We start from the raw sequence: 27,704 nt of genomic DNA on the forward strand, positions 1-27,704 counted from the left end.
AGGCCTAAGACAAACCATGCATAACATGCTAAATATTCAATTCTCAAAGATAATTCTTTCAACATTATGTACCTATCCCTGAAGTTCCAGGATGCTCCAGAATTCGTCGCAAGAAGAGCCTTCCATTTACTGAGTCTGTTGTTGATTGCTTCTCCAACACACATGCCCCCCAATTTCATGTACAACAAACCCTCTAAATGATGTCACTGAGAAAAGGACCCGGACACCTACCAACACGTGCTCTCAATACTACCGTGGACATATCTCACTTATGAAATTCCCTTAACTCATAAAATGGGCCAGGCAGCATTGAGATGTGTTCATGATGCATAAAGTGGGGGAGATGCAGCATGTAATATGCAGTAATATCTGCATAACTTATTCTACATGTGTCTCATTTCATTACTGTCTGGCCCAGAGACTTCACCAGAGTTCCAGTGGCATAAAACTAGAGGGAGGCAGTATTGACTCAAGTTCTCGGCTTCCTGTAATAGGCCAAATCATTTTGTATTTATACGATACACACCTAATGACTGGGTGATTTACTCCTCTTGCTAAAAGTCAATTTCACAAACTGCTTGTGACTGTTATACAAAGTCCACTGTGTAGTCTCTTTCATATACACACCATATGCACATGCACCCCCTCCCCAAACACAACCCTCTCCAGAGTAGGAGAAAGGCACAAACAACTATCTTCCTGAGCGTAGGAAAAGTTGTGACTGCATAACCCATGAATGGCAGAAAGGAGTGGAAGTTCCAAAGACATTCCCAAGTTTTGGGTGGATCAAATGGAAGTTCAACCCTCTATCAACTGACCTCTGTGTTGAGATAATCTAGAGATGTCCTGTATCAATCACTATATGAGGTACTACACATGAGCAGTTTCACTGTACTCTTCTGACATGATTTGGTTTATGAACTTAAAAATAATAAGACTTTATTGTGGTTAATATTTAAAGTGACTATTTAGTTCTAAGAATTACATTCTCATTAATCTAACATTTAACTGATTTTTATTAACGCATCTACATCCAACGGGTGACATCCTGCCTAAATTTAAGTTGATGGGAGTTTTATTGCTCATTTTGAGCAGGCCCAGGATGCCACCCAATATATATTTCAAAAGAATCATAGGTCCCACAGTTATGCAGAGGATTCCCATAAAAACACTCAGGTTCTTCTTCGAGTGATTGCTTGCTCAGTCTCTGGAAGATTTTTGCCTTAGCCAGTAGCCATAGGGTCGGTGCAGAGCCTCATGGGGTGGCACCAATATGGCGACCAATATATGCACTGCCTGACACCCCAACTTGCTCAGTTCCTTCTCGCTGCACTGCCAGTCATTGGAGCTCTTGCCTTCTCTGCTCAGTTCTTTAGCTATTAGCCTATTATAGCGTAAATAGATATTGAAGAAGTATAAATAGTTTTAGTACTTTATAGTTAGTCTTAAGTGTTTTAACTAATAGCCAAGGCAGGGCTTTTCCTCCCCATCGGTGCTGGGAAATGCCTGGCTCCCCAGGCTTTAAGTCTTGTTCAAAATGCAGCAAACACATACCCAAAAGTGACCCCCCATTCAGCCTGTTTGATTTGCTTTGGGGAAGGACACTTTCGTGATCACTGTCCTATCTGTAAGGCCTTTAAGCCCAGAACTTTGACAGATAGGGCCCAGGTCACTAATGTCCTTCCCCTACAAATGGAGGTGCAAGGGCCATCATCTTCCTCCTCTCCGGATGAGGCGGTGGCGGGCTCATCGGCCTCACCTGTATTGGAGGATGGCAGGGCTTTCCAACAGCTCCTGAAGCAAGCAGTTGAAAACTTGGGGGTGCAAGCGGGGGAGGTCTGGGGTGAACAGACCCTGTCACAGACATTTTGTCCTCCGCAGGCCCCGCCAGGGTGGCTTTGCCCATAATCAAAACAACTGCCACTACAGCTAAAATGGTTTGGAAGACCCCCACTTCTGTCCTTCCTACAATTTTCTTCAAGTAATAACCTATAAACCCCTAATGATGGAAATGACCAATCAGTTGTAGAATATAGTGGTCACACATCTAATTCTTACTGCCAACTCACATCTCCCAAATTACAACCTGAAATGCTTTTCTTTGTTCAGTTTTTGTCTGATCAGAACAATTCGAGAACTAATAAAAACTCTCAGGATGCAAATTCATTTGTAGCAGCAAAGCAACAGGCACAAGTGAGGAGGCTCTTTTTTCACTCACCTCTATGTCAAGTATGAATGTACAAATATTTAGAAAGAAAAGGTCTAGTGTGAGTGATAGGGAGAAACCCGTATATATTCAGATGCCATGGTAATGAGAGTCATATGTGGATAGGTAATAACTCTCACAGGTGATCATCACTGTTTAATAGCTGAAATAAAACCACTTCATGGATTTGATTTACATGGGGGTGGGCAGATAGTAAAACCGCATGAAAGCAAAACTGAAAGCACAGAGAGAGGTGGTTAGAAGAAAGCAGAGACTGGTCCAGGCCCAAACTATTCAGACATGGCATGTATTTGGGTCCACGCTTTTGTTTTAGTTTGTTACAGAGATGCAGGCAGAATGTGACATTTGAATCCACAGCCCAGTTTGGATTACAGATCAACTGTTGCTCAGAGCTAGAGGTTTAGCTAGAGACTCTGGCAGGGAGAACAGAGGCAGGTGAACATAGGGCATTTTTATGCAAATGGTATCTCAGTTTCAGTCATGAAATATCTTTGTTAGTTCTTCATCACACACACACTTATGCTAGAAAGGTGTATTGGAGAGCCCTTCTCACCAGAGATATAGATGTAGGGCTACTGCCAACCACTAGTTCTGCAGAGTAAGTTCCCTTGGGTATGCAATGAACACTGTATACACCATGCTTACAATGAACAGATGTTCAAATTTTCTAGGAATGCCTTTGTTTTCCTGGGGCATCCTGGGCAATAATATCCAAAACAGATACCCAATTATCACCATCTAAAAACTTTTCTGCATCTGCATCTCCCCCCTGGCCCTCCTACCACTGCCTACATTTATAGTAAGATGAACCAGCTATACTGCCTGGTATATCTGGTACATCTTAACTATGATCCTTCTAACCCTCCAAACTTCTTTGCTTTGTTTCTTAGACTTACTGATTATTCAGGGGGACAGCCAATCTTAGCCAGAATCATGAACAGACCTTTTCTGCTGACAAGGTCAAATGCCTTGGTCAGGTCGATGACGGCAATATACAGAGGTTTGTTCTGCTTCCTGCACTTTTCTTGTAGTTGCCTATCAGAGAAAACCATGTCTATGGTGGACCGTTCGGCTCTGAACCCACACTGAGACTCAGGGTAGACGCTCTCCGCAAGAAAATTGAGCCTCTTCAGAACAACACGTGAAAATAGTTTCCCCACGGTACTGAGAAGGGAAATGCCACGATAGTTGTTACAGTCACTTTTGTCACCCTTGTTCTTGTAGACAGTAACGATGTTAGCACCCTCATATCTTGCAGTATGCTGCCTTCTCTCCAGCATTGGCAAAGTATTCCATGCAGCTCTGAAACTAGGGTACCACTGGCACATTTGAGGATTTCTGAGGGAATACCGTCTTTCCCTGGGGCTTTTCCAGAACAGAGTGCTTTTAGTGCGTCTCTGAGTTCCTCTGAGGTGGGCTCAGCATCGAGTTCAGTCATAGTGGGCAGAGGCTCGATGGCATTTAGGGCTCTCTCTGTAACTGCGGTCTCTCTGGCGTACAACTGTGAGTAGTGTTCCACCCAGCGTTCCATCTGCTTGGTTCTGTCCTTCAAAACCCCCAAATCTGCTCAGCATTATTAGGGCCTTCCATGAAGGCATGAAGGGGACCGTCGTATACGACGGATCCACATCTGAACCCTTTGAGATTCTCAGCAGAGTGAAGCAGGGGTGTGTGCTGGCTCCAACACTGTTCGGCATCTTCTTTGCAGTTTTGCTCAAATATGCCTTCGGAACTGCTACAGAGGACATCTCTCTCCGCATGAGAACGGACGGCAACCACTTCAAACTGTCGAGGCTTAGAGCAAGAACCAGGGTGCTTACAAAGCATCTAAGGGAGTTCCTTTTTGCTGACGATGCAGCTATTGCTGCTCACACTCAGCAGAAACTGCAGTCACTCATAACTCACTTTGCGGATGCATGTATGGAATTTGGCCTCACAATCAGCTTAAAGAAGACCCAGGTGATGGGCCAAAATGTGTGTAATGAGCCATCTATCAGCATGCTAGACTATGAACTGGAAGTCGTCCATGAGTTCGTGTACCTAGGCTCGATGATCTCGGACAACTTGTCACTTGATAGCGAGATCAACAAGCGCATTGGAAAAGCTGCCACAATGTTCTCCAGGCTGACGAAGAGAGTATGGGCTAACAATAAGCTCACTATACACACCGAGGTGCAGGTCTACACAGCCTGTGTTTTGAGCACACTAGTGTACGGCAGTGAAACATGGACTTTGCACTCAAAACAAGAGCAGCGACTCAACACATTCCATATGCGCTGCCTTAGGCACATACTTGGTATCTCATGGCAGGACAAGGTCCCCAATAGCGCAGTGCTTGAGAGGGCAGGCACTGCCTCCATGTTCACCCTTCTCAAAGAGAGGCGTATGCGCTGGCCAGGCCACGTCTCATGCATGACGGATGGCCGAATACTGAATGACCTCCTCTTTGGCGAACTGGCGTCTTGAAAGAGGCCGAAAGGGCGACCTAAATTGCGCTACAAGGACACGTGCAAGCGTGACCTCAGCACTCTCTCAGAGTGAACACCTGGCATTCGCTCGCCTCAGACAGGCATACCTGGAAACAGGGAGTGAAGGAAGCTCTTGTTGTGTATGAAACTACCTTCGTGAAGGAAGTCGAAGACAGGAGAGCCCTCAGGAAGATCCATGCCCGTGATACCAGAGCGACGTCTGCCTACTGCTGCTCACAGAGCGGAAAGGACTGCCACTCCCTGATTGGATTGCACAGCCACACAAGACGCTGCTCGAATCAGTCCAACTAGGGTGCAAACCCATGATCCCTTGGGATCGAAGGATGCCTACTAACTAACTGATTATTCAGCAAATTCCTGGCCAAAACTCCCCCTTCCATTCTTGATCTACAAGCGTGTTCATGTATCCCTCATATAGATTTAGGTTGCACAGTAGCACTAAATCAGCTTTGTTCCAACCTTACTGAGCTCCATTAAAAAACTGTGTTTTTATTGTTTTAGGTGATTTAATTGTCCACCCAGAACAGCATCCAGAACTTCAAAGCTTCCTTCTTCAAAATATCTAAAAGAACTTCTACCCCACACTCTCTCGCTAAGGGAATTTTATTTTTACCTCTTCTCCACAAGTTGCCTTCCCTTAATCAGAGATGACTGCTATTCACACATGGAAATTGTTCCTTGAGCTCTGACATCTTCTTTCTTCTGCACTATAATTTATACACCTCAGACCACATATCCCCACCCTGCATCATACAGACCTACATGACCATCCCCTGGATTCACAATACCACGCTGGAACATTCCAGCAACAAATGTGTGTTTATTTTTACCAAGTCCTAGAACAGTTAATTTTCATGCTTAATGATAACAGGCTGAGGCAATTTGCCTAAGACTTGACAGTCAGCTCCAATAACTCAAGCTTAATTAAAGCTGAACGCATGTCAGTTCAGCTCTTTCTTTCATAGGATATCTGACATTTACAATGATTCATGTTTCAGCCACATGATGCTGGAACGCATCTGCCTTTCCCTACCACGCACAGCACTACCCCTTTTCAGTATGCCAACCTGGTTCATTTTCTAACCACATGCATGGGACTTCTTCCACCAAGAGAGCCTTCTTCTGCTAATAAGACAGTTAAACACATCATGGTTTTTGTGGGGTGAGTATAGGAAAGAAAAAAAAGAAAAAAAGGAGAGGACATATTTGAAGCTGACTAACAAAGGAAATCAAAAGGATCTCCAAATGCCTGCTTGATCACCTACAATTAATACTTATGATGCTGCAAAATACCAATAGTATGCTACTTCACTATTCAGATATGGCTAAGAAGAAAACGTGCGTATTTTTAAACAGCAATGTGGGCGTATGCTATTGCTTTCAGACAATGTTTGAGTACATGCGGTATTGTTGATTTAAGATCCAAAAGTCCTAGAGGGACCCAACAGTTGACCGACAAATACAATAGATTTTGATTTTGGAAAGTAAATTCCTGAAGGGTTTATCTGAGCCTAAATGAACCTGCTGCACATCCCTGATGTAAAATCTGATTGGATTTAAAATCTGTTATGAGAATACATTTTAAAAAACAGTCTCTCCACCCAACCCCACTAGCATCTGAGAGACAGGTATACACCATTGCAGACTAAATATAATATAAGTTCCAGATGCAAATTAAACACTGTTCTATTACAGGAATTCACTTTCAAGATGACTAAGAGTTGCTCAAGTTGCAGTCTGCCAAAGTCTGCTCTGAGGACTCCAACAGGTGGCTGCTGTTGTACAAAGAGTATATAGGGAAAAGAGTATTTCCAGACTGGCTGCCCTGCCTCTTGCTCTTTGTGGATGCAGGCTGTTGCTGAAAGGGCCTTGTCCACACATAAACATGATATAAGTGGAAATTCTCACATCTTGTGCGCACACCTTACCTTTGTTCTTTGAAATAAGAAAATGGTGTAATCTGGCTGTGCTTTCTAGCCCTCTGCACTTCCTTTTTAGGGAAGTCAAAAAGTAAGGATGGTAACAAAATGGTAACAAGAAAAAAAGTCTCCAACCCTCCCCAGTCCCCACCCTCCATAGCATCTTATTAAAAAAATCCAGCAACAATCTAGCTTAACCTAATTACACGCATTCTACCCCCATCATTCCTGTGCAGCACAGACCTAACGAGCGTTCCCTGTAAACTGAGAACATGGGCGCCTGCCCAGGAAAGATTCAGGTGCCACCCAGCTGATTAGCAGAGCACACAAAGACACCCATGGTGGGCATCGTGGATTCTATTGGTAGTGCATGTCCACACAGGCCTTGGTGCACATAACAAATGCATTCCACCGATGCATGGAAAAATAGATAGAACAATGAACCTAACCCAGGACAACTATCATTAATCCTGAACCATACAGACACCTTGGTTATTGCAACTGAAGCAAGCGCTGTGTGGAAGCATAGCAACAAGAGTTAATGGGGCATACATATTGAAATAATCATGAGTCACAGATGTGAGCTTTGAATCCACAGCGTTAGGCATCAGTCAAGTAAAGATGAGATTTTGCAGCACCCAGAATAAACAATGAAAATATCCAAAGGAAGAGCTTATTTAATCAAGCTACATCACAATTTAAAAATACCACTTTGCATATATGCAGCATTACGAAAGGCAAATAGGTAACGCTCAGTACAAACGTACTTTCAAGTATGTGGTGGTACAAAGCATTTTGTTTTGGCACTGAGGCACGCTACAGTAATTGATGTTTATAACGTGCATAGAAGGTAAGAAGTGATGTAAGCAAGACTTCATTATCCCTCTTGTTCCTATGTTTTGGCCCCTAAGGCTACTTACTATCTGAAGATGGCACTAATTAAAATATCAGACATACCATGGATTAGCCTGCTTGGACTGTGTGTTTCAGGCTGTTAGAGCTAAAGTGTGGAAGTTGGTCACCATAAATGGCCCTTCATATATATCTAATGACTGCAACTTGTTCTTATTAAGAAAATAAAGACTTGCAACTTATATCTTAAAGCAAAACAAAACAAAAAAGATTTTTCTTAATGGCATCACATATGTAAACTGTATTTAATATTGAAACAAGGACAAGGATTATGAGCCGATCACAGAGAAGTGATGCACAGGATGGGAAAACTGCACACTACTACCCATAGATTAAGTCTATGCAGTAAGCAAACCTATATGCCCTTATACGTGGAGCCAACATTTCATCTTTTTCATAATACCACTGAGTATAAGTAAGGAAAGGTGCTCTCATGGGAACAGCACCAGGCTATGAGTCAAGGGATCTGGCTGCAGTGTGTTACCCTGAGCAGTCTCTCTATCCCCCAGGCTCTCCAGCTGTAAAAATGGAGTTAGCTTGTTTTATCTCAATAGGCTATGCTGATTAATTCATTAGGGCTGATCCTTGGACGGAAGATGCCATAGAATGTGAATTGTTACTATCATGATGAAAAGACTTCATCTCCCCTGTGACTCTCATTGTCTGCTCCGAAGGTTAGTTTTACCCCACACCATTATGAAAAAGAGTTCTTCCAAAATGCATGCTCTTCTTCAAAACACAACAGGCACCTAGTGACCTTTCAACAAATAATAAATATTAAAGTTTTTTCCTGCAGAGCAAGGTGATATATGCATATATATATAAGCACACACCCCCATGCCTTGCTTTGAGCTTGCAACACTGAAATAAAAATGAGTGAGGGAAGCTTTTTAATTTGTTGTTGTCATTGATTCCCAAAGTTCGGCTCTGGTGGATGATTTTTGCTGCTGTCTTTCACCAGGAAGTTCCTTTTGCAATCAAGTTGGATTCAGGCCCTATCACTCAGTTCATTTGTACAGAGCTGTCTGTCAAGTCAAATCGTCTTGCAACAATCTAAGACACCCTCAGAACAGCTGCCACTATCAATTACTCTTGCCGACAGCCTCGACTATCAGGAAAAGAACTGGAGCGAGCACTTGCCAGTTTTAATAAACTGTGTTGCCCAAGTCATTTAACCTGCTAGATTGCTGTATGCTGGGGCTGTAACAAGCCTTCAGCTTCTCAAACTGGAAGAAAGCAACAGTGGCAAAAAGCCATCAGTGCAGACCTCAGAATTAACTTTCAAGTGTATCGTTTTTCTGACGCACCCAAGTTTAAAAGTACAATCATTTAAAGTCATTTGCAGTACAGTTTGATAAGGAAAGCATGTCAAAGCCGTAACACAGAGCTGATGACCCACAAGTGTGAGAGTAGCGATTCTCCAAAATTTTCATTCCAAACTGGCTAGATCACTTCCCTCAGGAGCACAATGTTCCTTTTCCTTACTTATATAGTCATGGCTTTACCAGCACCAAAGTACTAACTTGGCAAAGTGGTTTAGGAAATGGTGAATATCACATGCACAATATATACTGCAAATTAATCTAATTTCCCTATGGGTTTTTACCTTTGAACAGTGAACAGTTAAATGCTTGGGCATGCTGATTTAATTCCATTAGCATTAACAGATTGCAATGTGAAAGAATTCTTTGAGAAATATTTATATAAAAATCAAAGCATTGTCTGCTGCATATTTGTGCTTCCTCAGCAGCTGTGTGGATTCTGACCCAGAGTTGGGAAAAACTTCAAGAACAAAGGAGATTTTTTTTTCCTTTACAGAAATGCCTCCTAACACCACTAAGATCTATGGATTTGACGCTGTTTTGCTGCTTTATGAGTTTTTAATGGGGTGTTTTATTCTGGGAGATTTCAAGCTTGCAATGCTATATCCAGTCGCGTTAGCTGCTAGCATGCATGACGACACTGCAAAGTTGCAAACACTGAGCTGAAATGGGCACCCAACGTAAGGATTGGACTCAGGGCATAAAGAACAAGGAACACCATTCAAATCCTCAGAAGAGTCAGTCACACTGCATTTCCATAGTAAAGTCGTTTTTGGCACAGATTCAATGCAAAGCTGAAACTGGATTTACAGCCCAGGCACCTACTGCAAATGCTGGATTTGTAATGAGATTGGAAGTTTCATGCTGTCTTTTAATCCAGGACTATAACACTGGATCAAACACGCTGAGGTGAAATCCCTTCAGTTCTGCTCCTAAGCGGATGCTGGCTAGCTGAAAAGCAATGATATGCGAGGCATTCTATTGCCCTTGCCACAAAACAATACACATGCATCTTGTGTTTACTAGGTAAGGGTAACCTATACTGTCCCGTAGGTGCCATTTTATTTAGAAAGCATGGACAAGAAGCAAGATACATAGGATTAGGGAGACTACTATAACCTCAAGCAAACACAAATACTCACATCAAACCCAAGCAAACACAATCACAGGTTGAACCTCTTTAGGCTGGCAGTCTTGGGATCTGAGTGGTGCTGAACCAGAGAATTTGCAAACCCATTCAATGTCAACGTTGTCTAGCAGCAAGACCCACAGTTCCCTGCTTACTTGGCTCTTAGAAGACATTTAGCGGTAAACAAGAGCTAAATAATAGCACAAAGAACACTGGGAGCCAGGACTGGTGGCTGTAAACAAACTTTATGGGACTGTGGGAATCTTGGTCAAACTCATGAAAAATGGACATCCATCTAATTAAAATCATGACAGACCACAGATGTTGCCGGACCAGAGAGTGCTAACTACAGAGGTTCAACCTGTATTCAACTTATTAAATTGAAACTTTCAAAAAGACAAAGCCCTGCTGTATATCAACGAATTATGTAGGTTTTTTTATTAGCATTGGAAGTGCAAATACCATACAATACTGCTACACCATAGGGGAAAACCTACCATTTTTGCTGTTTGAAATTCATATTGATTCCCATCTGGCACTGTGAGTGAGTTATTAATCACTCCAATTAAACTACGTACACAGGTCTTTCCACTGAAATTGAACCCCCACCAATAGATCAATAGCTCAAACCTCCAAGAGCAATTGCTGTTCAGCATACTAGAACAGCTTGTTATATAAAACTCCTTTCAGGCCTCAATTCTCTAAATTGTATCTTTCATATATAGTTCATTTTATATAATTTTCAAAAGAAACCAACATCTGTTTAGGGTCATCTAATTGCTGTCTCACATCAAAGAAGAAAGCAGATTTGCTAAGGTCACATTGGAAACATGATTACGCTTTTTCACAATTTATTTTAACAAAGCTTTAATCAGGCTGAGCTATTTCAGGTCACACTGGTTTAATTTAAGAGGTTAAACTGCAAATCATTTTCTTACTGCATCAAGCAAAGGATCTGCCAAATTGTAGAATACCCCGTTGGGGCTAACACAACAATTTTATCTCATCTGAACAATCGTACCAAGGTTCTGATTTTTAAAAAAAAGACACCAGAGAACCCTGAATGCACACAGGATCGTTAAAATAAAATCCGAAAGCTAAATTGCCTCCAAAGTAGCCTGAAACATCTTTCAGACAATCTGGAGCAGAGAAGTTAAATCGATAGCTAACTGAGAGTGGGCCTGCACTTAGTCCGTGTCTACCGCTTAATATGCTGCAACTTTCTGGCTCATAGGTGAAAAAACACCCTCCCTTGAAGTGCAGCAAATTACAGTGCTGTAAAGCGCTAGTGTAAACAGGCTCACAGCACTGGAGGGGGCTAGGCTCCTCACTTAGGTGATTTACACAGAGGCTGTGTCTACACTTGCTCCCAACTTCGAAGAGGGCATGGTAATCAGGGCCGCGGGAGATTACTAATGAAGTGCTGCGCTGCATACACAGCACTTCACTGGGTAAATTTTCCCATGCGGCATCTTCGAAGCATCAAACTTCAAAGTGCTGGCATCCGTGTAGCTGTGGGCACTTCGAAGTGCCCGCGGCTACATGCACGCCAGCACTTTGAAGTTTCATGCTTCAAAGATGCCACAGGAGAAAATTTGCCCAATGAAGTGCTGCATATTCACCACAGCACTTCATTAGTAATCTCCCGCGGCCCTGATTACCGCGCCCTCTTCGCAGTTGGGGGCAAGTGTAGACTCAGCCAGAGTGCTGGTGTTGTGACCACACTTACACTTTAAAGCACTGCCACAGCAGCGTTTTACTGTTTTAAGGGTAGACTTAGCCTTAGGGCAGCTTGTAGAGTCCAGACACTGAATGTGCAGCTAGCAGGGGTGTGAAGAGCAGCGTGACAGTGCGTAGGCAAGCAGAGTAGCTTAGTGTGCTCTGAACCCCACAAGGCTTTCTGTATGCCCAACAGTGCCTCCCAGGTCTAAAACACTACATTTATTCCCCTAAAATCCCATCTGCCTCCCCACTGCTGGAGCCCTTCCCTGCTGTACACTGCAGTGAGTGAGGATGCAGCCTGCCTTTCAGTGTAGCATGTGATAATACATACGCTACATGTGTCTGCACGCATAGGCAAGGTCTGAGAAACAGCACTTGGCCAAACACACTCTTTTTTGCTGGGAATGGGGCAAGATTTCAGGAACCATCCCCCTATCGAGCCATGGATGTACAGGGTCAAGGACATTCCACTTTCTCTGCTTCTCCTTCCTCTCCAGCTCCTCTGGTCAAAAGGTGATGGTGCTGAAATGTACAAAGCTACTCTCTTGCTCCCTCCAGCCGCTCGTCAACCTGTACTGCCTGTGGTTTGTTATAATTTCTCCTTGCCACACTGGTTCCTGTCCGAATCTGGTTTGGCTGTCTGGTTTGACAGACCCAAGAAAAAGCCCCCAAGGGAGAAGAAAAAGAAATGTTACATTCCTCATTGGTGACAGCCAGCCGCTCGCAGCCTGAAGGTTACCATACGAACTCATTTTGATTAGTTTCATGGCTTGGGCCCATCACCACTTAATTAGCTGCCAATAGCTGTCCTAATGAAGGATGATAGATGGAGCGCAGGGGCCTGCTGAAAGGGATGAACCAACAGGAATCAGGCAGGCATACAATAATATGTCTCTCACCTGAAAATGGACCTGGCAACTAAGCGATCTCTGTGCCTTAGCATGGCATTCCTGGTAAGCGCACTGCTACAAGGGATAAAGAGAGTTTTTCCATCTCATGACCACACAGAAGACCCAAAGAGCCAAGCAGGTACCTTTATTTCACCCTGACAACCAGAGATGGAGAATGGGGCTGGCCTGGTTTCCTCCAGGTCTGGTGGACGCTCAAGCCCATGCTCTGCCCCAGACCCCTTTCCCCAAACTGCCCCACCATCCTGCCTCTTCCCCTGATCCTGGCCCCACCCCACCTCACATCTTCCCACCTCTTTCTCTAGCCGTGTCACATCCCCGCTCCTCGTCCTCCATCTCAGAGCCTTCCACGCACTGCAGTGGGTGGGAGGAGTTAATTGGTGGGGCAGGCAGGTGGCTTTGGAGGGGAGAGTGAAGATGACTGCCAGGGGGTGCTAAGCACCCACTATGTTTTTTCCATGTGTGCTCCAGTGTTGGATCTCCCATGGAGTCTGAACCAAAGGAAGCTCAGAAAATAAAATAAGGCTATCATCCCATTTCCAGAATGTGGCATGCAAAACGTATGCATACAAAATGTCAATTCAGGCTTCTGCTTATTGTACACCTCCTCACAAGGCGTACTGTACTCTTCACCAAGGTGGTTATAGAACGTGCCCCTTCCACTGTAGCTGGGCAGCATTGAGAATAAAGGTCATTCTTATGAGGCAAATGTTGTATTACAACACTAATCATCACTTCTTAAACACAGCACTTCTTAAACCCATTGGAAGCATAAAGCAAGAGAGAAGACAAACAGGAAAGGCCAAACTCTGCCTTCAGATGTATGTATGTAACTCCAAAAAGGGCTGAAATCCAGAGATTTGCCCTACATTAACTAACTAAAATGCCAAAGCAAGAGTACTCTCTCTGCTTTCCAAGCCAATGGGATACTGCTTTATACTGTTCTATTTAGATTTTAAATAATGAATGTGTTAGTTGTAATACAGTGACTGAGTAGGCAAGCTGAGGATCCATCATGCACCCCAGATCACACTCAGGCCAAGGACATGAGAACTAGCTCTGTTTGGGAAACCAATGGCTTCAATTTACAGAAGTCTGTAGGAATCTTTTCTTCTGATAGGAAGTGGAGGGAGGGCTCAACACTCCATGAGTTTCAACTCCATACAGACCAACATTCAAAAAGAACTCACTTTTGAGCTCTATATACTGGTGGATTTTGAGTTAACACACATGAAACCACTGACTTGCATGCAGTTTCCACCTGAAACATAAGTGGACCCATATTTGCTCGAAATTGGGTGCAGTGGACCTGGCTTAAAATTTGAGTTTATCAAAATCTGAAATCAGAGGTAAAAATGTTCCAAAGCACCTCCTTAACAAAGGAACCTCAATTCAATTTTTAAAAGGGATTTATGCATGCAGGAGCCTGATTTTCGGTGAAATGTAGGCCCTTAAATCACGCAAGTGCTTTGGAAAAATTTTACCAAGGGCAAATTCAAGTTGGTTATATGGTTATTATTAAGAAGATATTCACTGTTCTAATTAGGACAGATCTTTGATAGGAAAAGATGATCATTTCCTGTCTTTTTACAGAAAATGATATAGAAAGCCATCAATTTCTACCTCATTACTCACCAAAGATAGACAGAAGGCTTTTCACTATAAGATTTACCAGGAAGAACTCTAAGAGCAGGTCTACGCTGGACCTGAGAGTTAATTTCAGATACGCAGTTCTAGCTATGGCAATTGCATAGCTAGAATCAATGTATCAGAAAATCAACTTGATTGTCCTCACTACGGAAGTCTGACAGCAGCATTTCTTCTGTTAACCTCCCTTGCTCCTCACAATAGTGAGAAGTACAATGGTTGACTGCTGACCCCAGGGAGACTGATTTTACCCGCCTTTACCAGAGTCGCAAAAGCAAAGTCTGGAAGATTGACTCTGATTGGGTTGATCTTCGCTGAAGTATAGACAAGCCCTAACAGTGGAGAGACCCAGCTTTCAGCACAACAGTACAGCGTCATAACAACACAGCATACACCCTACTGATTTTTCCTCAGTCTGAGTACATGGATATTCAGTACAGGACTTGAGTGTATAAACTCCATTAAACAGCTGCCTGCTTCTCCTGGCTACTTCTTGAAATGATTTCAAATCCAGTGTCTGAGGCTGTAGCATCAGTTCCACTGCAATGAACTGTGAGACTGCAAATGCTGGATAAAGACATCACTGAATGAACTGAGCATGGGATGGCAGTTTGCCCTGCTGAGAAGCAACGATGGGAAAATAACTATAGGGGAAGGACAAGGCAGTTTAAAGGACTTTGGGTAAAATATTATATTTATTAAAGTTTTCATTGACCCAGTGTGGGTCCTAGAAATAGGCAATACAGGATCACTACCACCCCTTATAATTCCTCACAGAGCTGATTAAATTTTGCTTATAGTGATACTGGACATTTATTTTAAAATTAAATAACCACTATCTAGTCCTGGACACCAACATTTCTTCAGGAAAAAAATATACAAAAAGCAGGGCATGTTTGCTCAGCTGCGTAACAGTTCCTGAAGCTGAAAGCTGCCACTGTGCAATGACCATTCGTGAGCTGCATTTTTTTCTATAAATGGCCAATAGTTTAAAATGACCTGTTTTTATACGTTATCAATTAGACAGCAAACTTTTAAACTGCTTGTTCTGTAGGGTAAGGACTAGGTCCCCAAAACCAGCTTTTCTCTCTACTATAGATGACTGGGAAGGTCCTCTCCTCAATGCACAAGACAGGGCTGGAGATACCTAGCAAATAATCAAAGCCCCATGCATAAGGTTCCTTAAAAACCATGAGATCTAATAATATCCTATTTGGGGCTCTTTTTCTTTACCATATGGTTTCTGAGATTTGTGAGATTTCACGCCATTCATTTTTACAGAGTTTTACACAACCTTAATTACTACAAAATTACTTTCTCTTAAAACGAAAACAGATTCCCATGTATTCACATGGCTGCTTTAAGAATAACAAGAAACATTACCAGATTCATGGTGAAATTACCTGTGTTGGCAATACTGCCTTGCTAATGTAATAACAGTAATACTTAGCATACAGCTGCTAGTTTTATAAGATGTGACCTACCAGCCTGAAGATTTCTACCTCATTTGGTAGTGTGCATAGTGCAGTCAGGGGCCTACACTAGCAGGGGGCATGTGTTTACTTTTAAAGATAATGCAATACAATGCTTATTAACAACTGCTCTGGTATAAACTGAGTGACACCACTATTTCACTCTGTTCTCCCTACACGTGAATAACCCTAAAACCAGGGTGTGCTTTTGCCCTGAATATGTTGCATCCATTTATCACTGCAATGTCTTTAGGCAGGTTTTATTTCTAATCTCACAGCCCATAATGCATTGCTGTAATTAGATGTGATTAATTCAAAATGATTGTGCCAGTTTCCATAAATTGCAGTGGATCAGGTCTACAAATTTCTCATGTGTTTTTCTTCAACTAACATTCACAATAAATTATGAAGAATAAAGCAATTGGCACCGGAGAAAAGGTATAGGTAATTACGTGGATATTAAGAAAAAAACAGGTTTTTTCTGTCAGATGCCTGCCTATCAAAACCACCCAGAGTTATCAAAATTAATGATAACACAAATGTTTTGGAAGGGATATTAAATCCCACTTCAGGACAATCTCTAGCTATCAGAGATCAGGAAGCGATCATTTCTCAAGGGTAGATTATATCCCATGACTGTCTATTAAAGGGCTTTCAGTCCTTCTTTTGAAGCATCTGCTCCTGGCTCCCCTTAGAGACAAGATACTGACTAGATGGATTTGGAGTCTAACCTACCATGGCAATTCTACATACCAAAAACACTGTAAAGTGGTTGGCACTTATTTCTTAAGGGGCCAGTGTCAAAGCTGAGACCCCCAAAATTTAGTCCATCTCAAAAGGCATTTGTTTTTAAACAATCCTCTTGATTGAAAAATGAGAGCAGCAACATGCTGAGATGCCAACCTTTCAGCTCACCTCAACAATCCCTTTGAAATCTTGATCTGCTTCCTTTAGCCAATTACAGCAGCATGCATTATATCACATGCAAGGCTGATATTCTAAAAGGGTCACTAGCAGAGACTTTTTTCATACTTAACTGAGAAGGACGAGGAGGAGATGTATTAACATGGAAAATTTTAATTGTGGGAATGTATGTGGTTTTGTTCTACTGGTCAACTAGTTACTTGTTCTCTCAGTGGCATCTCTCTGTTAAGTTTGTCTGTAGCCCAGAAGAAACTCTAATTAAAATGCTCGGTTGTTTCCTGTTGATCCCTTCTTGGCCAACAAGGTTTTGGTACAATTCAATGGATCTACAGTAGAGGCTGAACCTCTCTAGTCTGGCATTCTCTGATCTGGCAACCTCCATGGTCTGGCATGATGTTAGTTATCTGGATGTCCATTTATCATGAGTATGGCAAAGTTAACCACAGTTTCATGAAGTTTGCTTATAGCCACCAGTCCTGGCTTTCAGCGTTCTGTGCTGTTATTTACTCTAATCTACTGTCTTCTAACAGCCCAGTAAGCAGTGGCATCTCACATGGCTTGGCAAATTCTCTGGTTTGGCACTGGCCAGGCCCCAAGGTGCCAGATGAGAGAAGTTCAATCTGTATTGGGCTACTTGCCCTCCAATCTTAAAACAAGAGCCTGCTAAGCCCCAGGAAACTTAGAAACTAGTAGAAAGGTTCTAATGCAGTGAGGGGCAACCTAGTCTAGTGAGTGGGCTGCATGATTGACCCTACATCTCAGCGAACTTCAGGACTATCATAACCTAGACAGACTCAGGATGCCCATCACTGTTCTAATGGGAATTTCCACTAGGGAGGGTCCAGTATTAAATTATGACACCACTAAAGCTAACTAAAGAATGGCATTGCAAGTGACACAGCACGAGGCCTGCCTGGGAACTTGGTATCCAAAAAGTGAGCTTGCGGCTCACAACCAGGGATTTACACAGTGTAAACTTCCGAGTGAACTTTAAGCATCTGGTAAGGGAGACGGCATGCACTTGTGAGGGAAACTTAGCTACCAGGCTGTGATACAGCTAACAGCCATATTAACTGTTGATTTTCCATGGGTCTTGTCTGTTATCAAAATCCCTATTTCAGCACACTGCACTTTTTGTCTAGGGTACTCTGTGCTACTCTCCATAGTTTCTTTTCTCAAAGAAACTGGAAGTATGACAATTGTTTTGAATGGATTTAAATCTTCAGTGGTTTTTGTTGGATGTTAGAGGATTGCAGTTAAAGACCTGTATTGCGATTGCATGCATTCATTAACAGGAAACTGAGAGCAAGAGGCAAAAAGAAGCCGCCAGGAGGAGAAAGGAAAGGTTTGAAGGGTTTAAAGTTTAGGAATCATCTTGATTTGGATAGGAATAAACTCAGTAGTAACTTGCCCGACTTCCTTAATCAATGTTACAGTTGGCATTCTGAAAATGGAAAACTGGGCTGTAAGGTGACTTTGTCTTTGCCAAACAGGAACCAAAAGGAGTGATTTACTATGTACAAACTAGCAAAATCCTGTCTTATTTGTTTGCTAAGCCACCTCTCATGGTTTGATAATTGTTGTCATGGACTAATGCTAATGTATTTATAATTTGGGAAAACACTGCTTGAGATTAAGCAATGGCTCAGAATGACACATTCTCCTTCCAGGGCTACCAAGCACGTCCACCCTCCCTGCATCTCTGCACAGAATCAGTTGTGCCCCTTGTTCAAATTTAGTAAGAGCCACACAATTCTCCTCCTTATATTCATTAACAATGCTTGTTTGGCTGCTAATAAAGCCGTGACCATCATCTGTCTGTGCCTTCTTTCTCAGATGGGCGGGCAGCCCAGCATTACTTCTCTACCTCAAATCATATTTTATTGCTTGCCATAAACCGTCTGGTCCAGAGAGTACAGGGAGGAAATGTAGATTGTTCTGTATGAATCAAAGCCATAAAGTTCCTATATATCATAACTGAACTGTAATAATCCAGCCTGATACCCTGCTGGATTCATCTCCTACGAAAATTTGAATATTGAGAGAAAGAGGCTACATAGATACATACAACTTCTCAAGTTGCATCAAGGATAATTAAAATATTTAAGGGACAAGTTGCACACTATTAATCAGGGAACATCTATTTGAATGGTGTTTGCCCTTTGGATTTGGTCCCTATGGCAACCAAAATGTTCGCTCCAAAAAGATGCACTGGAAGGAACATGTCAAGAGCTGCCTCAACATTTTAGTTCACTGAGTAAGCAATGAATAAATGCAGCTATTGATAAGCAGAGCAGAAGCAGAAAAGGTTTGTAAACAGCATTAGGAAGCCACAGATGGACTTTTGCTATTTAAGCCTGCAACGGGTACATTCTTCCCTTTAAGTGCATCTGCCATTAAGATCAACGAGATGCTATTGTGTTGTGTGCTGTGTACTGTACCGCACATACTGGCTACAGCTAATATGTGCTCTGTGGGGCTTGAGCTTGCTTTCGGCGTCTAACGGCTACATTCTGATGGATTGCGATCACATGCTGGAATTCTCCCTTTTGGCACAAGCTGGCTGTAGAGCTCCTTCATGAAAATCTTCCTTTCTCCATTAACTTGCTCTCATCTTTGCTGACTCTCCAGGAGGTGCACCTTTGGAATAGCTCCAAAGCATCCTCATAAGAGAAAGAGGAGTATGGTACAGTGACAGAAGGAAAGACTATACTTGATTTATTTCTAATACTGTAATAGTGCACAAAGATTTCCATCATGATCAAAGCCTAAGGTATGCACAGGAGGTACATCACAGGCAGTTCAGAAGGTTCCTTCCATGTGGCTCTTTGTGTAAGGTGGAGACCTCAGGAGGCTAAGGTAATGTTGGAAATACAGACAGCAGAAATCTGTGCATCCAAGAAATGCTCTTGGAAAATACAATACCTGGACAGACAGCACAGTACAAAAGACTCTATATATTCTGCAGCTATTGAATTATCTCACTCCTGAGTCTCAGCTTCCATTTAAAAACAGTTTCCAGCCTTTGTGGCAATGGAGGAAAACTTCAAAAAGTCAACACAATTCATTCCCTGAAACTGACCTGAATCTACTGAGAAACTTAATAATGCTAAGGCCTTGTCCACATTACCATGGGCCATTGACCTAAGGGTACCTCTATGCTTACTGGGAGATCAGCCTGGGCAGGGTTGATCTTCTGGAGTTCGACTGCGTGCACCTAGTGGGGATGAGTGAAATCAGCCTATCAGGGATCGACAGCTGACCCTTGTACTCCTCATCATTGCAAGGAGTATGGGAGGATGATCAGATAAGTTAATCCTGGATACATCAATTCCAGCTACGCAATTGTCATATCTGAAATTGTGTATCTAGGATCAACCTTCTGGTCCAGTGTAGATTGGGCCTCACTTACATAGTTTCAGCTACATGAATAACACTGCTGTAGTTGGTGTACTTATGTCTGCTTTCCACCATGTCTTCCCCACGATAAGTCAAGAGCTGACGCTCTCCTGTCAACACTGCTTACTCTTCTCCTTTTGGTAGAGTACTGGAGTTGGTGGGAGATTGTTTGGTGGTTGATTTATCATGTCTCAGCCCCCAATGGATTGATCACTGCCCGTGGATCCAGCTTATAGTGAACACATGTCTGAAGAGCAGCAAATTGCTTTCATTTATCTCTAATACTCCTCTCCACCCTAAACTCTGCTATCTTGTCTTGAGGTCAGATTCCACAAGTAGCAATTTCTCCAGGGACCTCTGGACTTGAAGTTCTACAAGAATTGCTCGCTTGGGACTGATTCTGGGGAATACTCAAAGATATTTTGAGGATATCCATGCTGATTATGGGGATAAAGAATATTTGTTTTCTAAGGACCATTAACAACCCACTGGGGTCATTGAACAGAATATTTACTGGCTACGCATGGCACTGCAGCCCTGACTTATTTGGCTTTTCACTCAATGGGTGTTGCTGGAACACATGGAGCTAACTCCCCCCAGCTAGCCCCTGAAATTAGCAAGCAGCAGTCTTAAAAATTTCAATAATCTCTGTCATATTACAAACTACACATTCTGAGCTGTAATTAGGTGGCAACTCCGATGATACAAACTGCGTTCCCAATTGGTAAACCATGTAAAAATACAGTATAGGAGCAAACACTGTAAATAGAGGTTTCTGGCTAAAGTATAATCATAGGAAGCACTTCAACTTAAATTGATGCATAATTATTTATTTAATTTTGGGTGAAAGGAAGGAGCTGGAAACCAGTTGTTTTGGCCCTGGAAGCTTTTTCCAACATAATAATTTCACAGTAATTTGAATGTTTGCTCTCAGCTGTTTGCTATGTGAACAAAGAAATGACTTGGATTTTTTATTGGTGTAAACTCTCCCATGACACATATCTTTCTTTTCAAACCCTGCAAAAAACTACAATGGCCACATGGCAGGCAATGGCTCTAATTTCAGCAAGAATGCTGCATTCTGGATTCTTGCACACCGTGAGATAAAAAATGAAGTCCCTGTACAGTCATGGATTTTCTCTGAAGTCAAGATGGAACTGACATTCATGTATTCCAACCAATGCCGAAACTGGGAAGAACTAATTCTTCGGAAATATCCTTGGTAGGAATCATATCCAAATCACAAAGAAGTGAGAGCTAGGATTACGATGCCATCTCATCCATTTATTGCCCATCCTTGCTCTCAGACTGTAGCATTCATTAGGTGTTACTGTCTACTGCAAAAATACTGCCCTCTAAATTAGTTAATAAACATTTGCGACTGTTAAAAAAATACCATGCCACTAATGTGCTCTAAGCCACTCTTCTGATTCCTAATAGGAGGCAGAGTATTAGTGCATAATTAACTAGCCAATTGAAAAGCAGCACAGAATATTTTAAAAATAATGAAATTGGGAGATTTTAAATGTATTACCTTCCTTGCTTTGGTATTTGTGACCTCAGGTTTTTGTAACAGAATATCCCCAGAATCAGCTGGGACTCCCAGAGATAACTGGGAGGAACGGACCTTTCTGCAGCAACTGTCATGTACTGTAGTGAATGCATTATTATTACTATTTATTTTTATCACAATTGAGAATGGGTCACTATTGTGATAGGAGATGTAGATACATAGGATAAAATAGTTCTGGTCTGGCTTCTACAACTAAAAGGTGACAAGACAAAGGGTGGCAGAAAGGAAGCATCATTGTTGCCATTTTACAGCTGGAGGATAATGAGGCAGAGAGAGGTTATACAACTTATCACAAGGTCATGCATTAGAACTGAACTCAGATCTAGTGGGTCTAAAAAGCTGCCTTAACCACTAGATAGTTCTCCCCACCTTCCATATTAATGCAGAACAAGACCCTCCCTATTTACCAGTGCTGATACTTGTTGTGTGTTCATCTAAGGTCTCTGTCTCTCTTACTATCCGGCATCCCTGTTGCCTCCCACCTTCATTTTATAAAATACCAGCATGGACAATGAAATGTTCTAGGGTAACTTGCACACAGAGTTCATGCCCGGGGTGTTTTTACACTCCAAGGAAAGAAACAAAAGGGCCTCGTTTAATACCTCCCTATACTATTCTTTGCTCTTGCTCTTTCCTCATGTATCCCAAACACAAACCCTCGTTGGTATCTGCATCTCCTTTTCTTTCTTTCCTTCTTTCTAAGATCAAGACAGGCTTTTCAAACTAACCTCACTCAGCAATTGGAACAGGCGGCAGAGTCCTTTAAAGGACAGAAAAATCATTTTTAATTTAAAAAGGGGAGGGGAGGGAGGAATTCTCATTCCTGCAGCTCTTTGAAGAACCAGGAGGAGTAATTCCAGAGGCAAGGCACATCTGCCATTTCTGTGTGCCTCGCCAGACCGCTCCATGTAGGAGCTGTGAAGCTACAGGGCTGAGAGTACAAATTCTCTTCATGGAGCTGCGTTCTCTGCTTCTCAGAGATGTCTCAGCTTGCACGAGTTTTATGAACTTAATATCAGTCCCAGATCTTGATGGGCTATGGATGCTCTCCGTCTTCTGATTCAATTTTACAAAAGTCTTGGAATTTTCTAGGACTTGCCCATGTACCCAAGTGGTATCATTTTAACTCAACTAGTGGAATTAAAGCTGTTCATCTCCCTACCACCACCTCACCCCCTAGCTGCCGTTGTGCATGCAGTTATATTGGTGAAGCTATTTCCATCTTGGAAAGGGACTAATCTACATTGGCATAAAACACCTTTAGATTTATATATCTACAGCCACACTAGGCACAGTAGCAATATATAGATTTTAGTTTAAAAAGCCAACTCATACATTCTAATAAAATTAGCTCTACTGGTGTAAGGTATGGAAGTTATTGGTTAACCAACAAGATTCACCCTAAAAGGACCTGCCACAGGGGTTGGGGTATGGTGCTCTGGTGTGGCCAAAGCAGCCCTCAACCTCAGTGGGCCCAGCTCAGGAGCGCTGCAGGCAAAGGAGCTCCAGCTTGGCCAGAGCAGCCCTCATATATGGTGGGCCCGGCCCGGGTTTGGGCGTGCCCTGGGCAGAGGCGCTCCAGGAGTCCATGAACCCATTTCATTGGTTAACCCAAGGGTATGCAACCAAAATAGCAAGAAGAGCCATTTTTCCATATTCAGTTACAAAATCAGTACTTCAAGAGCTGCAATGCATGTGAGTACAAGACAGTCCTTAATAAATAAGATCAAATGGCACTTTTTGTAAGGCCTGTTTTAAGAACAGTGCATACACAATGTTTTGTGCCAGTTAGAAAGTTTGTTACTTTCACCCCCAGATTGGACAGGAAATTAGGACAAGGAAAACTCTGTGCTGGGCATGGCTTTTAAGCAGGAATGTTCAATCAATGTTTGCATCAACCCTCCATGCCCACCCCCCACCCATTGCCAGGCTCTACCAACCCTCCATGCCCACCCCCCCACCCGTTGCCAGGCTCTCCCATCCTTTGGCCCGCAACCCGCCCCATCACCAGGCTTTACCTGCCTTAGCCTCCAAATCCACTCCTACATCTCCAGCTTTATCCTGCATCCCACAGACCTGCCTCCCTCACCCCAGGCTTAACCCTTCTCAGCCCCAAGTCTGCATACCCCTCCCCAGCATTAACTCGCCTCAGCTGACGAGCTCCTCCAGCTGTGTGCACTGCTGCTGCTCTTCTGCAGCTACCACCTCCTTCTCAGCAGGGCCATGTGGCTCCAGCAGGGGCAGACTTGCCCACCCTCCCCCAGCTACCCTGCAGGCTTAGCACTTCCACCTGCAGCACGGGCAGTTCTCTGCCCTGCCACCACTGAAATAACGGAACTAAATTTAATTGATTTAATGGTCAGATCCCTCCCGCTGCAGGAGAAGTCAGCAGCGGCAGTGCCTGGAGCCACAACTGACTCCTAAAAGAGCCTCAAGCGGCTCCGGAGCCACAGGTTGCCGACCCCTGGGTTAACCAGTTAAACTTAATACTTAACCAGTTAAGTAATTAAAGGAATTTTGCATCCTTTGTGTAAGGGTCTGTCTGCAATAGGGATCTATACCGGTATAGCCCCATCGTGCAGACCAGGGGTCAGCAACTTTTCTGCAGTAGGGTGCTGAAATTTGACCTTTTGAACTCTATGGAGGGTCCGACTGCGGGTGATGCTTTCTGAAGTCATTAACCGTTTTACTCGCAACAGCTGCATTAGTAAAAAAGACAAAATGCAGAGTTTTACCATTTAGGTGGTGGCTGGTAGCACTAGCCGGTCTTTTGTTAATCCACAGGCCACACGGCTTTGAGCAAGCTCTCATCTGCATGGGGGAGGAGAGGCAGGGCTGAGCTCCCGCCTTGCATGCTGATGAAAATCAGCTCGCATGATACCGTTGGCACCCATGCCAGGGGTTGCTGACCACTAGTACAGATGCAGCCAGTGAGGGGAGGAGTACTTTCTGTTGGTGCAGAAATATTACGTCTATAAATGATGTTGATGGAAGCAATCTTCTGTCAACATAGCTAGGGTGTTAGAGGCTCGCAAAGTTATGTCAAAGAGGGCTGTATTTTTTTTTTCTCACCTCAATGGATGTTGCTAGGCCGACATAATTTTTCAGTGTAGACAATGAAAACTATGTGCAGACTAGGCCTAAAACAAACATTTCTTGGGGTTTTATTTTATTTTTTTTAAACCTTTCTCTGCTTTCTTGATCCTCTTTTTGGAAGGGAAGCAACCCAATGCAACTGAGCCTCTTTAATCTGGCAAACCTGGGAAACAGGGTATGCCAGATTATGGAGTGTTCCAGACCATGGAGGGTGCTTTGGTGGGGGTGCAGTCTGGGAGGGAGGGTGTATGAGGGGGACGGGGGCATGGGGTCTGGGCATGAGGGGGATGGGGGTGGGACATTAAACCCCAAGATCCGTCCCTCCACACACACACTGCTTTCAGGCACTGTCTCCCCCAGTTGCAACTCTGCAATGGGAGCAGCGGGGAAAAGCCTTCAGAGAAGCATATCGCTGCACTGCTGTTCCCTCAGCTCAGGAGGAAGAGGAGCAGGAACACGGAGAGCCATTGCCTCTTCCCCTGCCAAGGTCTGAACACATAAGGGACACCCAGATTAAGGAGGTTCAAGTGTGTAATGAACAAATAATATAGTACAATCTCTAGTATTATGATTAATAGAGCTCTGCACAGTCACATTTGTTCCCCCTTCCGCAAAACTGAGCCACAGATTCAGATACCTGCAGATGTACATTGGGTATCTGTGGATTTGCAGGGCTCCAAAGCTTAACATTTAAAATTTAATTAGGAAATGACCTCTGGGGCACAACTGCAGCAAGCCGAGTTTGCTACGTCAAAGTTCAAGACTGAATGTTTCCTAGAGGTGGGGAGAGAACAGCATCATTTTAATTGGCTAGTGCCTCGTCCTTCCCCGAGCTTTTGCTATGATACAATGGCCTCTCTCTTCCTTACTTCCACTGCAGCACTTTAAAGAAGAGAAAGACAACAAGAGGGAAAGTAATGGCAGAGATCAAAGATCAAGAATTAAAAGGACTCCTGCCAAACCCCAAACAATCTTTTATTATCCTTCTGTGTCAGTAGCTATCGAATTTTTGCCAAGTGTGAGGGAGCCCAACCCTCTGCTAGGAACAATTGAGAGAATCCAGGTGTGTGTGTGTGTGTGTGTGTGTACTTGTACACACACACTTCCGGGTCAACAGCTAACATTAGAATGCAGACTTATCTGAATGTGATTGAAGAGATATTCTCCCATGATGTGGCCACTGCTGTTGTTTGTTCAAGAGTTGAAAGGAAGCAATATTTCTTCCTATGAAAAGAAACCTAGAAAGGTCTCCAGTCTCTCCCCTTTTTCATGTTGGATTTCTCTCCACAAGGAAGGGACTTGAATTTCCTCCAAATACAACTTCCTTTTCCTGAAGAGTTAATTCATAAAGAAAAGATTTTGAATGAAACTACCACACAGAGCTTCCAGCTCATGGACCTTTTAGAAATACGCAACATCCCTTATATAATTTTTCTTTTTTTCTTTTTTTTTTGGGGGGGTGTGTGCGGAGGAGGAGTGATCACCATGGCAGCCTGTTTACAACCTTCCATCAAGTTATTCATCACACAAGCACAAAGGCTAACTGCTCCATTACTCTGACATGTGGCTGAGAAGCCCCTTTCAGAATCCAGCCCTAAGTTAGCATAACTATTCCAGAAACACAACATGGTCAGTTTACTGAGGAAGGATTGGCCTATGGCACGTTCTTCCCTGAGACAACCCCAGAAGTATATTCAGTCTTAGTGACACCAACCCATATCACATCACTAGGTTGAAGACCGTGCAGTGAATAAACCTCAGTTTTGTGTATGACTGGTGTATTTAGCATCATGTAGCTGCACGCGATTTGTCTCTGACCACAGAGAAGGGCACTGCCGTCAAGCACTCTGAGGGAATTTATAGTTGTGGGAGCAAAATTTCAGAGGTGCATAGCACACAAAGGGGGTTCCATTTCCAAACAGGCACATAGCCCCCAGTAGATCCCATTTTTTCAATTGAGGCTGCTGGATGCAGAATAATTTGAAAATCTGGTCCCATAAGTACTACTAATACCATTTAGTGCAATTTCAAGCTTCTGTTTTGCTAATTCTTTATTCTACATATAACTCATCCTGTAACTGATCTAGTTCAGTTTCAATTTAGCAGCTGATCTGTCTTCTGTGGAGGGGAATAAAACTCATAATACCCAACTGGCCTTTTTCTACCTCTCTTACTACTATGATCCTATAACTCCTGGAATACTAACAGGTGAAGGCTCTGGAAACAAATGCAACACATTCTGCAGGCTCTGCAGAGCCAACAAAAGGCTGAAGGCAACATGGTTTAGAGACCAAACAGTGAAATAGGAATCAGAAGATCTGGCAGCCTGTTTCCCCATCTGGAAAATGCATGCACTAGGACTTACTGATCTTTCTACAACATTTTGGGATGCTAAGGTTCTGTAAGTGCAACGTACTACTAACCTGGGAGATTTGCAAAGGGAGAAAGAGCAGTTAGTTGCCTAATGCCTATTGAAAATCAGTGGGCATTGGATACCTGACTTTTACCGGTGCTTTGGAAAATCTCCCTCCATAAAGTTTAAGAGATAAGCCTAGCTCTCATAGAAAAACAAACATGTAAACTTCATTCCCTTCCCTTACTTCTTCACTGATGTGACCTAGGGGCTTTTCATAAGCAGATGTGGGGGTGCCAGGCATTCTGTTTGACAGACTACACCCCATTAGTACATTGGAAAGCAATCAGACATACCCATTACTGGCCTGTTCCTTGTATCCCAGGCATGGCAGCAAGAAAATCTCTGCTAGCTTCCCTTCCTCTCCTCATGCATTTGTCTTTGGCCCAGGGATAAATTTCCTGCTTTAAAATGTGATATCTACAAAGAATTAACACTTCAATGCAAACTGAATGTTAAGAATTTACAGATGGCAGAAAATGGAGCTTTATTGGAGGGGGCAGGGGAAAATTTTATTATGCAGAAAAACAAGCCCTGAAACCCCATGTTCCT

General features: G+C 43.0%; 1 protein-coding gene across 11 annotated transcripts in view; it reads right to left on the bottom strand.

Annotated features, from left to right (window-relative positions):
* FBRSL1 (fibrosin like 1) overlaps positions 1–27,704 on the bottom strand; it is an 866,837-nt gene that overhangs the window by 40,399 nt on the left and 798,734 nt on the right. The window lies entirely within an intron of this gene.

The sequence above is a fragment of the Carettochelys insculpta genome, chromosome 18 (genome assembly GCF_033958435.1).
Source record: "Carettochelys insculpta isolate YL-2023 chromosome 18, ASM3395843v1, whole genome shotgun sequence".
Classification (NCBI taxonomy): Eukaryota; Metazoa; Chordata; order Testudines; family Carettochelyidae; genus Carettochelys; species Carettochelys insculpta.